A 13,964-nucleotide genomic window follows, 5' to 3' on the forward strand; every position below is an offset into this window, starting at 1 on the left:
TAAGTTGGACTATGAGGTTCAGGAGGTGTTTGGCAGGTTCTTATCATTAAATTCACCATTTCCTTTTGTCATTAATAAGTAGTTTGTGAGAAGATATTTTGAGACTCTGTAGATATATCATTACCAAACTTCTCAAACTTTCACTTACCAGTTTTAGCATCTATTGATGATTCTTGCTGAACTGCTTTTTATAAGGCTGTTTGTGAAGTGATTTTTAAAACTCTATTCCTTTTATATTTAGTTTGTGGCAATCTGTAATAGGGATTAGTTTTCCCTTCTACTTCATTTACTCCAATTATTCATTAATTCATGTCAGTATGAATTTATGGATTTCTATTTTATTCAATAGATAATCTGTAAATATCATGTATTTTCATGCTCAAATTACCCTAGATTTGGCAGAGGGGGCCTCTTTAGACTTCCTTCTGTGCCTTATTCTCTGAGATTTTCTTATACAGTTTATTATACAAGAAAATGTTCCATACTCATCTTGAAATTGAACTCATCTTGAACTCATCATGTCCCAGCCATGAAATCAGCCATTTCCTCAAGTCACTCTGCTTTAGTGAAGAATGGTGTGGGATTTAGAAACTAAAATCTAGACAATAGGTGTATTCATTGCTACTGTGGTGTCATTGCTTCTGGGCCTTCTCAGTGGACATAAATAATAAATAATGTATATACACGTACCTATAAACATATAGAAGTAAAATATGTATCAGTAAAGATATAGGTATAAAATAAACCATGAGGTCATACTAAAACCTCCAACTCTAATCTAGCACAACTTTCTCTGACCATGAGAAATCTGGTCCCTTTATCCTCATTATATTTGCATTTTAATCCTATCATATACTAAGAGTAGTTTCATACTTAACCAAACCACTCACCTGTGGCAAACAGTTCAATTAACTAGAATTCATATTCATTTACAGTTCTTATTATCTTCATTCTAAGGGTATATAGTAAAGATACTATGTTCAAAAATTGTTTAAGTTGGTTTTTCCCTCTCCTTTGGTAAGACTGTCATTGATTTAAAAATACAGGTAAGCTTGTTTTTGTGTTTCATTTTTGGTTTTGTTTTCCTCATTCTTTTAAATTTTATCATTGTATACTTGATTTGAGTATAAAAATATAATTCCACAAATGAAAACTTTTCAGAAATATTCAAAGAAGTGTCACTCCCTTATTCTTTGAGAGTTAATGGTAAAATCAAGTACTCATCCCATAGGACTTCCCTGATGGTAAAGAATCTGCCTGCAGTGCAGGAGACCTGTATTCAGTTGCTAGGTTGGGAAGATCTCCTGGAGAAGAGAATGGCTTACGACTCCAGTGTTCTTGCCTGGAGAATTCCATGGACACAGGAGCCTGGCAGGATACAGACCTTGGGGCTGCAAATAGTCAGACACGACTCATCCTATAGGCTTCATTCTATAGACTCATTCAAAGGCTTCAAACATTGAGCCAGGCCCTGAAGTCATGTCCAGAATCACAAGGCAGAGGATAGACTTCATGTGGGTTCTGAGTGTTTTTTCAGCCACTCTTACTGAGATGATTGTTTTCATCCATGATGAGATGCAGGAATATATATATTCAACTCTATTAACTGCTGTATGTGGATTTGTGAACAGTGAGTAAACAGCCATGTTTATCTTGTTATTTCTGCTTCTATCCTAATGGTTTATTTACCCCAAATAATTCTCCTTTGACCTGCTAGCTGAGCTAAAAGGTGTTTTAAACACAAACCAAATATTATTAGCCTTGGGAATAAAAGAGTCAATTCAAGCAAAATTTATTGTGTTCCCGGGCAGTTTGGAAATTCCCTTGTGGCTTATAGTGAACTACCTAGTACCCATCAAGACTTTTGTAGGTTTTATCAGACGTGTCACCTTCAAAGGCCAGTCTCCCGCTACCAACATTTTTTAAGTTCCCAGATCGGAAGCCATCATTCCTGGGATACTTTATTGCCTTTCAGAAACCTGAAGGCAATACCAAATGTCAATTTCCTATGAGATAAACAGTCCCTTCCTCGAATTGTTTTCCCTTTTAACTTAACTCACCAAATTTCAATCAATTTTCTTTCCATTCAAAGATATGTGTTTTATGTTAACTCCTGTTTGGAAACCAGAGATTGCTCCTCTGTTCCCTCAAGTCCTTCTCTGGTTCAGCAAATCTGATCTGACCCTCAGTCCCCACAGGCTCTGCAGATCCTTGGAACAAGGTGCAAGGGGCACTGCAGGGTATTTACCCTGCCGAGCACAGTCACCATGAGCTGGCAAGCTGGGGATCTAGATACTACTAAGATCCACTGAAGGTCCATTTAGGGAAATCTGATTATTGACAGAGACCAGACAGGAACAGAGACTAGAAATCCTCAGCCACTGATTCTGCAGAGAGGCTTCTCTCTCCTGTAGAGGAGATTCTCATCAGCATGAACTCTAGTTGCTTCTTGCAAGGTGTGCCTTTCCCAGTCACAGCCCACGGGGCTGGTACTCAGTCAGACCAGCAGTCTCAAACTGTGCCCTTGGCCCAGCAAATCAGCAGGGCCGCAAATGATTTTCAGTTCAGCCTCACATCTTTCCACATTTTCCAGCTGGATGGACAACAAGCCCCGTGAGGTTAAACGATGCAACCCTGGGTTTCAGAGTGAGTCAGTTGCTCAGCTATGCTGTAAACCGTGGGCCCGCTCAGGCTTCCAGGACTTTTCTCTAACCAGCAGACCACAGGGTCCCTCTTCTGCAATCGGATCGGCTTGTCTGCAGAGAAATGGAATTAAGCTATTAGCAAGTGGTTTCTGACTCTTGCAGAAACACCAGCAACAATGGCCACTTCGACGTAACGTTTTAAGAGTGCTGTTTGTTTTGGCAATGTTTCACTATATTACACATTCCTGCCACTTAATTGTCCTTGTAAAGATCAACAAAGACCTTCTGAAGCAGAGCTGGAAGCTGTAGAACTCAGCCAAGCAAGTGTTTGTTAAAATGAGGAGGAAAGGGGGTTAGCTCTATATATTCAGCTGTACTCTGAAATGACACCATTTTCTCTACACCATCATCCACTTCCTGAACGTCTATATCCTGCCCCTACTGCCTTCAATTCAGAAAGTTCAAAAATATGTTCTAATTCTTGATCTTGTTATTATCAAACTGCTTCCTCTGACCTTCAAAGCTATTTAGCAAGTTCAAAGCACATACAAATCACAGCATCTAATATTTTTGTTCTTGCTCTTTTAAACATAATACAAGTCACATTATTAAATGATATTAATGATGATAGTGAACAAACACCTTATATATCTAATGGACTTTGATAAAGGGCTCTTATGAGCTAAGAACTGTGCAGAGTATGGACCTAAACATGAGTCTCTCTCTCTCTCTCTCTCTCTCTTTCTCTCTCTCTCTCTCTCTCTCTCTCTCTCTCTCTCAGCAAAGGCAAGAAGAAGGAAAACACAGCTGTTGATACACATTTTTTCTTCATCTTCCATGTGTAGTTTCTGGCCAGAGACTCAGGGGCAGATAGCAGCGGGTTTGGGGAATCTGTTCCTGCCCTCAATGAGTTAACAACCCAACAGGATGGAGAGGTCATGCCAGTGTTAGAGATGGTTCAGATCTCTTAAATAGAGGCAGAAAAGTCACCCTGTGGCTTTCCTGGATCTTTGGAAATGTTGAAAATTAAAAACCAGTTTCTGAAGATCATCTTTAGGTATTGAACCACACTTTATATTTCTGGAAACATGTTTACATATGCTCTGTCCTCTGTGTTCTATCAAGAAACTCCTAAACTGAGTAGGAAACTATTTAATGAAAATGGGCCTATATTTACTATTTTAAAAAATGATATAATAAAATTCTCTCTTTTCCTGAAAGAAGCAGCAAGAAAACTGAGAGAAAAGGATGTGTTTCCTGTGGCTGCTGTAATAAACTGGGAGACTTAAAAGAATAGAAATTTGTTCTTTCACATTCTGGAGTCTATAAACTTGAAATCAGTATCACTGGAAAATCAAGGTGTCAGCAGGGCTTTCCTTCCTTCAGAAGCCCTAGGGGAGACTCTTCCCTGCTTTCCCAGCTTCTGGAGATTGTTAGCATTCTTTGGCTTGTGACTGTATCACTCTCATCTTCGAGGCCTGCATCTTCAAATCTCCATCTGCTGACTTCACATTGCTTTCTCCTCCCTCTGTGTGTCAAATCTGCCTCTGCTTCTCTCTTAAGGATACATGTGATTACATTCAAGGCCCACCCAAGTGATCCAGGGCTTCCCTGGTGGCTCAAACAGTAAAGAAACTGCCTGCAGTACAGAAAACTTGGGTTCGATCCCTGGGTCAGGAAGATCAGGAAATGGCAACCCACTCCAGTGTTCTTGCCTGGAGAATCCCATGGACAGAGGAGCCTGGCGGGCTATACAGGATAACCTTCCCATCTGAAGATTCTTAATCACATCTACAGAGAGTTTACCATATAAAATAATTTCCTCAAGTTCCAGGGGTTAGGACATGGATATCTTTTGAGGGGCCATTTTTCAGTCTACCACAGGAGGCTTGGAAAATTTTTTTTTTTTCATAACCAAAGACTTTAAGAAGAAGAAGTAATTTATGAATAATAATATGTCATAGAATGAACAAAACCTTTGAAAATGAGGAAGTAGATAAAGAGGAAATACAAGGAGAGTTATTATAAAATAAGAACTAAAATATTTAATTTGGCAGTCTAGGGAGACAGACTTCATAGCCTAATAGTTAAGAGAACAGATGCTGGAATTCGACTGCCTGGTTAGAATCTGGCTCCATCATTTACTGGCTGTGTGACCTGGAATAAATTACTTAACTTCCCTGTGCCTCAATGCCCTCATCTCTACAATGGTTATAATAGTACAGACTTCATAGGGTTGTGGTAAAATGATTAAAAGACAATATATTTAGAGCATTTGGAAATGTTTGCAACTATTATTTTAAGAAAACCAGAAATCTGCAAGAGGAAGTATAAATTTAAAACAGAACAAAAAGGAGAAATGGGTAGAAGATATGAAAAGAGAACTTTTAAAATAGTTGACCAAGAAGAAAGAGTAAAAAGAAATGCTGCATAAATGATGTAAGATGAAAGATATTTTTTAAAAAGTAAAATAAAAACATTTGCAGCCACAAATTTGAGGGGGAAATAGAGTAAATATGTTGCATATCAGAAAAAAGACCAAGACTGTAATTGAGGACACCAGGAAAATTGCAGAAAGCAGGAAAGAATGTTCCAAGGCTAACAACTCTTCTTTCCTTTATATATTTATGTGGTTGGTAGTGTATTTGTCAGATCTTCTATGTCTTTGCTGATTTTTTTGGTCTGTTGTTCCAGTAATTGCTGAAAGAGGATTGATAAAATATCTAAGGTTGTGGAATTTTCAATTTTTTCTTTTAATTCTATCTGTTCTTATGAATTCTGTGATTGTTTTTACTTTCATATGCATTTATGTTTGTTACACCTTCCTCATTAATTGACCTGTTGTTATAATGAAACAGCCCACTTTATTTTAATAATGCTTTTTGTCTTATGTATCCGTTTCCTGGGCTTAACTAAAAGTACCACAAATTGGGTGGTTTAAAACAACAGAAATTATATGGTCAGTTCTGGATGCTAGAAATCCAAAATCAAGGTATCAGCAGGGCCATTCTCCCTCTGAAGGCTCCAAGCAAGAATACTTCCTTTCCTCTTCCAGTCTCTTATGGTTGCCTGCACTCCTTGGTATTCTTTGGCTTGTAGATCTGTCAATCCAATCTCTGCCTCTGTCATTACACAGTCTTTTTGACCCTGTCTTCATGTCTCTATGTCCAAATTTTCCTCTTCTTATAGGGACACTTCCCTGATAGCTCAGTTGGTAAATGAGTTGGTAAATGCTCAGTTCGTAAATGCTACCTGCAATGCAAAAGGCCTTAGTTCGATTCCTGGGTCAGGCAGATCTGCTGGACAAGGAATAGGCTACCTACCCCAGTATTCTTGGGCTTTCCTTGTGGCTCAGATGGTAAAGAATCTGCCTGCAATTTGGGAGACCTGGGTTTGATCCTTGGGTTGGGAAGATCCCTTGGAGAAGGGAAAGGCTACTCACTCCTGTATCCTGGCCTGGAAAATTCCACGGACTGTATAGTCCATGGGGTCACAAAGAGTCGGACACAAAGAGTCCTTTCACTTTCATAAGGACACTGGTCATTGGTTTAAGTGAAAGTGTTAGTCACTCAGTTGTGTCTGACTCTTTGTGACCCCATGGACTGTAGCCCACCAGGCTCCTCTGTCCATGGAATTCTCCAGCCAAAAATACCATTCCCTTTTCCAGGGGATCTTCCTGACCCAGGGATTGAACCCAGGTCTCCTGCATTACAGGCAGATTCTTTACCATCTGAGCCACCAGGGAAGCCCCATAATGGGATTAGGGTCTACCCTAATCCACCATGACCTCATCTCAACTTGATTATATAAGCAAAGACCCTATTTCCAGATAAGATCACATTCAGAGGCACCACGGGTGGTTAGGACTTCAACATATCTTTTTGGGAAACAATTCAATCCACAACATTTTGGAATCTATTTTGTCCAATATTCACATAGCCACTTCTTAGGCAGTCTTTTTGGGCCTTTTATTTGCATAGTACGTGTATTTTTTCCCATTCATTTACTATGAGCCTCTTTATGTCTTCAGATTTAAAGTGAGTCTCTTATAGGCAGTAGTTTTTAAGTTCTTTCTGACAATCTCTTTCTATTGATTAAATTGTTTAATCTGTTAATATTTAATGTGATTATTGATCTGTTTGGGTAGGCTAACCAAATATTATTTTTTGCTTTTTACCTGTTTCCTCTATATTTTAGTCTATGCTTTTCATTTATTGCCTTTAAAAATTATTTGAATATTTTAAATTTATTTAGATTTTCTTATTGGCTTTTTAGTTGTGCTTATTTGCATTTTTTTTCTTAGTGATTGACTATTAATCACTAGTCAACAATATACACTCTTAACTTTTCATAAACATAATAACATTTTGTGTAAAATATTGAAAACTTGCAAATATATAGAGCCATATCCACCTCTGCTCTGTCCTTTTTCTTATAGTTATGTGTATTACATATACCTGTATTGTAAATCCCACAAGTCAGTGTCATACTTTTTGCATTTAACAGATTTGTTTTTTTAGTTGAGAGAAAAATGCTCTCCATCCTTTTCTGAGGATCTAGATTTCCATCTAGAATCTTTTCCCTTCAGCTAAGTAACTTCCCTTAGCATTCTCACAGAGTAGATGTGCTAGCAACGAATTCTTAGTTTTCTTTTATCTGAAATAGTTTTTATTTTGCGATTATCTTTGAAGAATATTTTTGCTGGATAAGATAGTCTGTGTTGATAGTTTTTTTTTTTTTTTTTCCTTACAGCGCTTTAATGATGTCCCATTCTCTTCTGGCCGCCATGGTTTCTGATGAAAATTCATTTCTTAATGGGATTCTAATCCCCTATTGTAATGCATCATTTTTCTTTTGCTGCTTTCCAGTTTTGTCCTTTATTAGGACAATAGCTCAATAGTTTAACTGTGATGTATTTCAATGCTAGCACGTTTGTGTCTATCCTAATTGGTGTTGACAAGGCATGTTGAATCTGCCTAAGTTAAGTTTTTGTTTTTCAACAAATTTGGGAAACTTTTGACCATTATTCAAATATTATTTTCTGCCCTATTTATTCTCTCTTCTTCTGAAATGACTGTATATTAATCATTTGATATTATTTGAGAGGCCCCTTGCTCATTTTTTCAGTCTTTTTTCTCCTTTGCTCATCTACATAGATAATATCATTGAGTTATTTCCAAGTTCGCTTATTCTTTTTCTACATCTCCATTTGGTTATTTAATCCATTCAATAATTTAAAAATTTCAGCTATTTTTTAGTTCTAGAATTTTCACTCTTTTATTGTTTAACTATCTCTGCTAATTTTCCTGTGTGTTTTCATGCTTTGGGAGCATATTTTGCTTTTGTTTTATCAAGAATAGTTAAAATAGCTGCTTTAACTTTCTTATCTGTTAGTTTCAACATCTGCTTCATCTCAGGGTCAGATGTAGTTCACTCTCTTTTCTCTTGAGAATGTGCTTCATTTTCTTAATTCTTTATATGTCAAGTTATTTGTGAATGTGTCACATATTATGAAAGTAAAGTTATGAAGTTTCTGGTTTCCATTCCTTTTCTCTAGTGTGTGTTGTTGTCTTTGCTTTAGCAGGCAATTTCCTTGACTAGGCTTGGACTGCAAATTATGTTTCTTTGGGGTGGCAGCTCTAGTCTTGATTCAGATCATTTGCTGCTTTATTCTTTTCTATGTGTACTTGGTTCAGAGGTCAGACTGAGATATGGCTAGACAGGATGTAGGGATCCTTTCCCAGGCTCCTTTCTGTTCCCTCCCAGGATTCCTATACTCACTTTAGTAACAGCTTCCCAGCTTCACTTTTCTGATTCTACAAGCCAGAAAGACTGTGGCTTTTTCCATTAGTGCCCTCACCACTAGGCTGCCAGATGCCAAATGGACTGCATCAGTCTTGGGCTAAAGCTGCAGAAATGGGGAACTGACATCATAGCACTTCTTTCCTCTAAGCATTCACTCCCCACTATAGTTTTTCTGCTTCTGTTCCCTCTCCAGTGGCTTCAAGTAGTAGATTTTGTATTATATCCAGATTTTATCATGCAAAAAAGCAAAATGGCTGTCTGGGGAGGCCTTACAAATAGCTGTGAAAAGAAGAGAAGCAAAAACCAAAGGAGAAAAGGAAAGATATAAGCATCTGAATGCACAGTTCCAAAGAATGGCAAGAAGAGATAAGAAAGCCTTCCTCAGCCATCAATGCAAAGAAATAGAGGAAAACAACAGAATGGGAAAGACTAGAAATCTCTTCAAGAAAATTAGAGATACCAAGGGAGCATTTCATGCAAAGATGAGCTCGATAAAGAACAGAAATAGTATGGACCTAACAGAAGCAGAAGATATTAAGAAAAATTGGCAAGAATACACAGAAGAACTGTACAAAAAAGATCTTTACGACCCAGATAATCATGATGGTGTGATCACTGACCTAGAGCCATACATCCTGGAGTGTAAAGTCAAGTGGGCCTTAGAAAGCATCACTACGAACAAAGCAAGTGGAGGTGATAGAATTCCAGTTGAGCTCTTTCAAATCCTGAAAGATGATGCTGTGAAAGTGCTGCACTCAATATGCCAGCAAATTTGGAAAACTCAGCAGTGGCCACAGGACTGGAAAAAGGTCAGTTTTCATTCCAATCCCAAAGAAAAGCAATGCCAAAGAATGCTCGAACTACCACACAATTGCACTCATCTCACATGCTAGTAAAATAATGCTCAAAATTCTCCAAGCCAGGCTTCAGCAATACATGAACTGTGAACTTCCTGATGTTCAAGCTGGTTTTAGAAAAGGCAGAGGAACCAGAGATCAAATTGCCAACATCCGCTGGATCATCAAAAAAGCAAGAGAATTCCAGTAAAACATCTATTTCTACTTTATTGACTATGCCAAAGCCTTTGACTGTGTGGATCACAATAAACTGTGGAAAATTCTGACAGAGATGGGAATACCAGACCACCTGACCTGCCTCTTGAGAAATCTGTATGCAGGTCAGGAAGCAACAGTTAGAACTGGACATGGGAAAACAGACTGGTTCCAAATAGGAAAAGGGGTATGTCAAGGCTGTACATGTCACCCTGCTTATTTAACTTATATGCAGAGTACATCATGAGAAATGCTGGGCTGGAAGAAGCACAAGCTGGAATCAAGATGGCAGGGAGAAATATCAATAACCTCAGATATGTAGATGACACCACCCTTATGGCAGAAAGTGAAGAGGAACTAAAACGCCTCTTGATGAAGGTGAAAGAGGAGAGTGAAAAAGTTGGCTTAAAACTCAACATTCAGAAAATGAAGATCATGGCATCTGGTCCCATCACTTTATGGGAAATAGATGGGGAAATAGTGGAGTGTCAGACTTTATTTTTCTGGGCTCCAAAATCACTGCAGATGGTGACTGCAGCCATGAAATTAAAAGACGCTTACTCCTTGGAAGGAAGGTTATGACCAACCTAGATAGCATATTCAAAAGCAAAGACATTACTTTGCCAAAAAAGGTCCATCTAGTCAAGGCTATGGTTTTTCCAGTGGTCATGTATGGATGTGCAAGTTGGACTGTGAGGAAAGCTGAGCGCCAAAGAATTGAAGCTTTTGAACTGTGGTATTGGAGAAGACTCCTGAGAGTTCCTTGGACTGCAAGGAGATCCAGCCAGTCCAGTCTGAAGGAGATCAGCCCTGGGATTTCTTTGGAAGGAATGATGCTAAAGCTGAAACTCCAGTACTTTGGCCACCTCATGCGAAGAGTTGACTCATTGGAAAAGACTCTGACGCTGGGAGGGATTGGGGGCAGGAGGAGAAGGGGACGACAGAGGATGAGATGGCTGGATGGCATCACCGACTCGATGGACGTGAGTCTGAGTGAACTCCGGGAGCTGGTGATGGACAGGGAGGCCTGGCATGCTGCGATTCATGGGGTCGAAAAGAGTCAGACATGACTGAGTGACTGAACTGAACTGAACTGAGAGGGGAAAGGACATCCTTTGGGAGGGACTTATTCCATCACTATCCAAAACTGGAAATCCATTTGATCTGTAGGATTGTTTCTAACAGTAAAGAGTTGAAAACAACTTGAATGCTCATCAACAGAGAAAGATTAAAGAAACTGTGGTCCACCATCTTTTGGAATACTATGCAACCATTGAAAAGATATGGGGAGGGAGGAGGGAGGAGGGTTCAGGATGGGGAACACATGTATACCTGTGGCGGATTCATTTTGATATTTGGCAAAACTAATACAAATATGTAAAGTTTAAAAAAAAAATAAAAGCAAGGGCAAAATTCTCATAAAAAAAAAAAGAGAGAGAGAGAGCCTGATAGGTATTTTCTCTGAGCAAAAAAAAAAAAAAAGAATGAAATTAACCTAATTACTCAAAAGGAGAAATTACCAGGAAATACCCTTAGGTTTAAAAGTACGTTTTGGAACTATTCATAGAGTCTGTATAGTGGGGACTGTGTGGTATAGTCTCCTGGGTCCTCACTTCAGGATCAATGCACTTATTTCTCCAATCACTAGGAGCATTGGCTGTTGAAAGACCACAGTGGAGTTTCACTCTAAAGGAATTGCCTTTAGAGCAAAGGAGTCATGATTTCTTAAGTACATCCTCTCCTTAGGGGTAGCTGTCACTCAGTGACTGATTAATGCAAAAGTACAGTGGCTCAGTTTGTTTACCTTAAAGGTTGACTCTGAAGGCGTATCTGCAGTGCTCCCATGAGATTCGCTGAGACATCAGCTAGATTTCCATCGTAGTTCACTTGTTCCTCTGCCAACCCCACTTCCTCACTCACTTATAGGCCTTGTTCTATCAACTCATTCAGATCAGATCAGATCAGATTTTTTCAGTAGTCATGTACGGGTGTGAGTTGGACCATAAAGAAGGCTGAGCACCAAAGAATTGATGCTTTCAAACTGTGGTGCTGGAGAAGATTCTTAAGAGTCCCTTGGACAACATGGAGATCAAACCAGTCAATCCTAAAGGAAGTCAACCCTGAATGTTTACTGGAAATACTGTTGCTGAAGCTGAAGCTGCAATACTTTGGCCACCTGATGCAAAGAGCCAATTCATTGGAAAAGAACCTGATGCTGGGAAATATTGAAAGCAGGAAGAGAAGGGGATGATAGAGGATGAGATGGTTGAATGGCATCACCGACTCAATGGACATGAGTTTGAGAAAACTCTGGCAGATGGTGAAGGACAGGGAAGCCTGGCATACTGCAGTCCATGGGTTCCCAGAGTCAGACACCACTGAATTACTGAACAACAACAAAACACAGTTCTGTAAGTTCATATATGTGTATAAAGGCAGAGGAAGCATTCTGGAAGAATATATGTGAAAACAACAATAATAGATACCTTTAAGGAAGTACCTGGAATATGGAGAGAGTATTCAAGAGATATTTCAATTCACATGTGTTGTTTAATTTCTTACAAATCATTATATTTATGTATATTTGTGGAATTAAAAACAAAATCACAACAGGCTTCCCTGGTGGCTCAGATGTTGAAGAATACACCTGCAATTCAGGACACCTGGGTTTGATCCCTGGGACAGAGAGATACCCTGGAGAAGGAAATGGCAACCCACTCTAGTATTCTTGCCTGGTAAGTCCCATGGACAGAGGAACCTGGCGGGCTACAGTCCATGGGGTTGCAAAGAGTCTGACATAACTGGGTGACCAAGCACACACACACACATAATCACAAAAGCAAAAAATGACTTTCCATCTCTATCTGCAGCCCAGATCCTTCAGAACCTGAGCTCTATGACTGTATACCCAACTGCTGTTGTATGCCTCTACCTGGATATCCCTCAGAATCTTTACATTAAAGTCTCCCCCAAATAAACTCAGCATCTCCTCCTTCCACTTTTTGCACAAATTTTCTCTCTCAGTGAGTGAGAACATCACCACTTACTTGGTTTCACCAATAGAGAGTATGGATGTCATTTTTGACTTTTCTATCTACCTCACTGCTCCACTTCCCATTCATATTTAAGTTCTGCTGATTCCATCTCCTTAACATTCTCAGACCCTTCAGTTCTTTCCATCTGTTCAGTTCAGTTCAGTTCAGTCACTCAGTCATGTCTGACTCTTTGCGACCCCATGAATTGCAGCACGCCAGGCCTCCCTATCCATCACCAACTCCCGAAGTTCACTCAAATTCACATCCATCGAGTCAGTGATGCCATCCAGCCATCTCATCCTCTGTCGTCCCCTTTTCCTCCTGTCCCCAATCCCTCCCAATATCAGAGTTTTTTCCAATGAGTCAACTCTTCGCATGAGGTGGCCAAAGTACTGGAGTTTCAGCTTTAGCATCATTCCTTCCAAAGAACACCCAGGACTGATCTCCTTTAGAATGGACTGGTTGGACCTCCTTGCAGTCCAAGGGACTCTGAAGAGTCTTCTCCAACACCACAGTTCAAAAGCATCAATTCTTTAGCACTCAGCTTTCTTCACAGTCCAACTCTCACATCCATACATGACCACTGGAAAAACCATAGCCTTGACTAGACGGACCTTTGTGGGCAAAATAATGTCTCTGCTTTTGAATATGCTATCTAGGTTGGTCATAACTTTCCTTCCAAGGAGTAAGCGACTTTTAATTTCATGGCTGCAGTCACCATCTGCAGTGATTTTGGAACCCCAAAAAATAAAGTCTGACACTGTTTCCACTGTTTCCCCATCTATTTCCCATGAAGTGATGGGACCAGATGCCATGATCTTCATTTTCTGAATGTTGAGTTTTAAGCCAACTTTTTCACTCTCATCTTTTACTTTCATCAAGAGGCTTTTTAGTTCCTCTTCACTTTCTTCCGTAAGGGTGGTGTCATCTGCATATCTGAGGTTATTGATATTTCTCCCTGCCATCTTGATTCCAGCATGTGCTTCTTCCAGCCCAGCATTTCTTATGTTACCATTATCTTTTTCAGGTTATCATCCACTTTGCCTGGATCGTTGTTTTAGAATCCTGACTCTTCTCTTTGGCTCCAGTCTTGCTCCTCTTTAATCCATTCTCTGCATTCTGGCAAGGGCATTCTTTCTGAAACATTAAACTGTTCAAATTCAACAAGTAGGAGCCTGCATAGAATCCTTCATATTCTTCCAGTTGCCATCTAACCACGTTATGACCATTTCCACATTGGGCCTGAGAGGCAACCTGTACCCTGGAAAGAATAAAATGCCCCACCTCGAACTGGGAGACACAGAGAGCACCTTTTGGGCTAACTGGTCATGTCCAGTTATAGCCTTTGTTTGTGACTCCACTAGACCCTGTGGGTTACAGTATGCCCATGGACTAACTGGAGAAAATTCAAAAAGGGGGCAGGAATG

Source organism: Bos indicus x Bos taurus, chromosome 20, assembly GCF_003369695.1.
Source record: "Bos indicus x Bos taurus breed Angus x Brahman F1 hybrid chromosome 20, Bos_hybrid_MaternalHap_v2.0, whole genome shotgun sequence".
Lineage (NCBI taxonomy): Eukaryota > Metazoa > Chordata > Mammalia > Artiodactyla > Bovidae > Bos > Bos indicus x Bos taurus.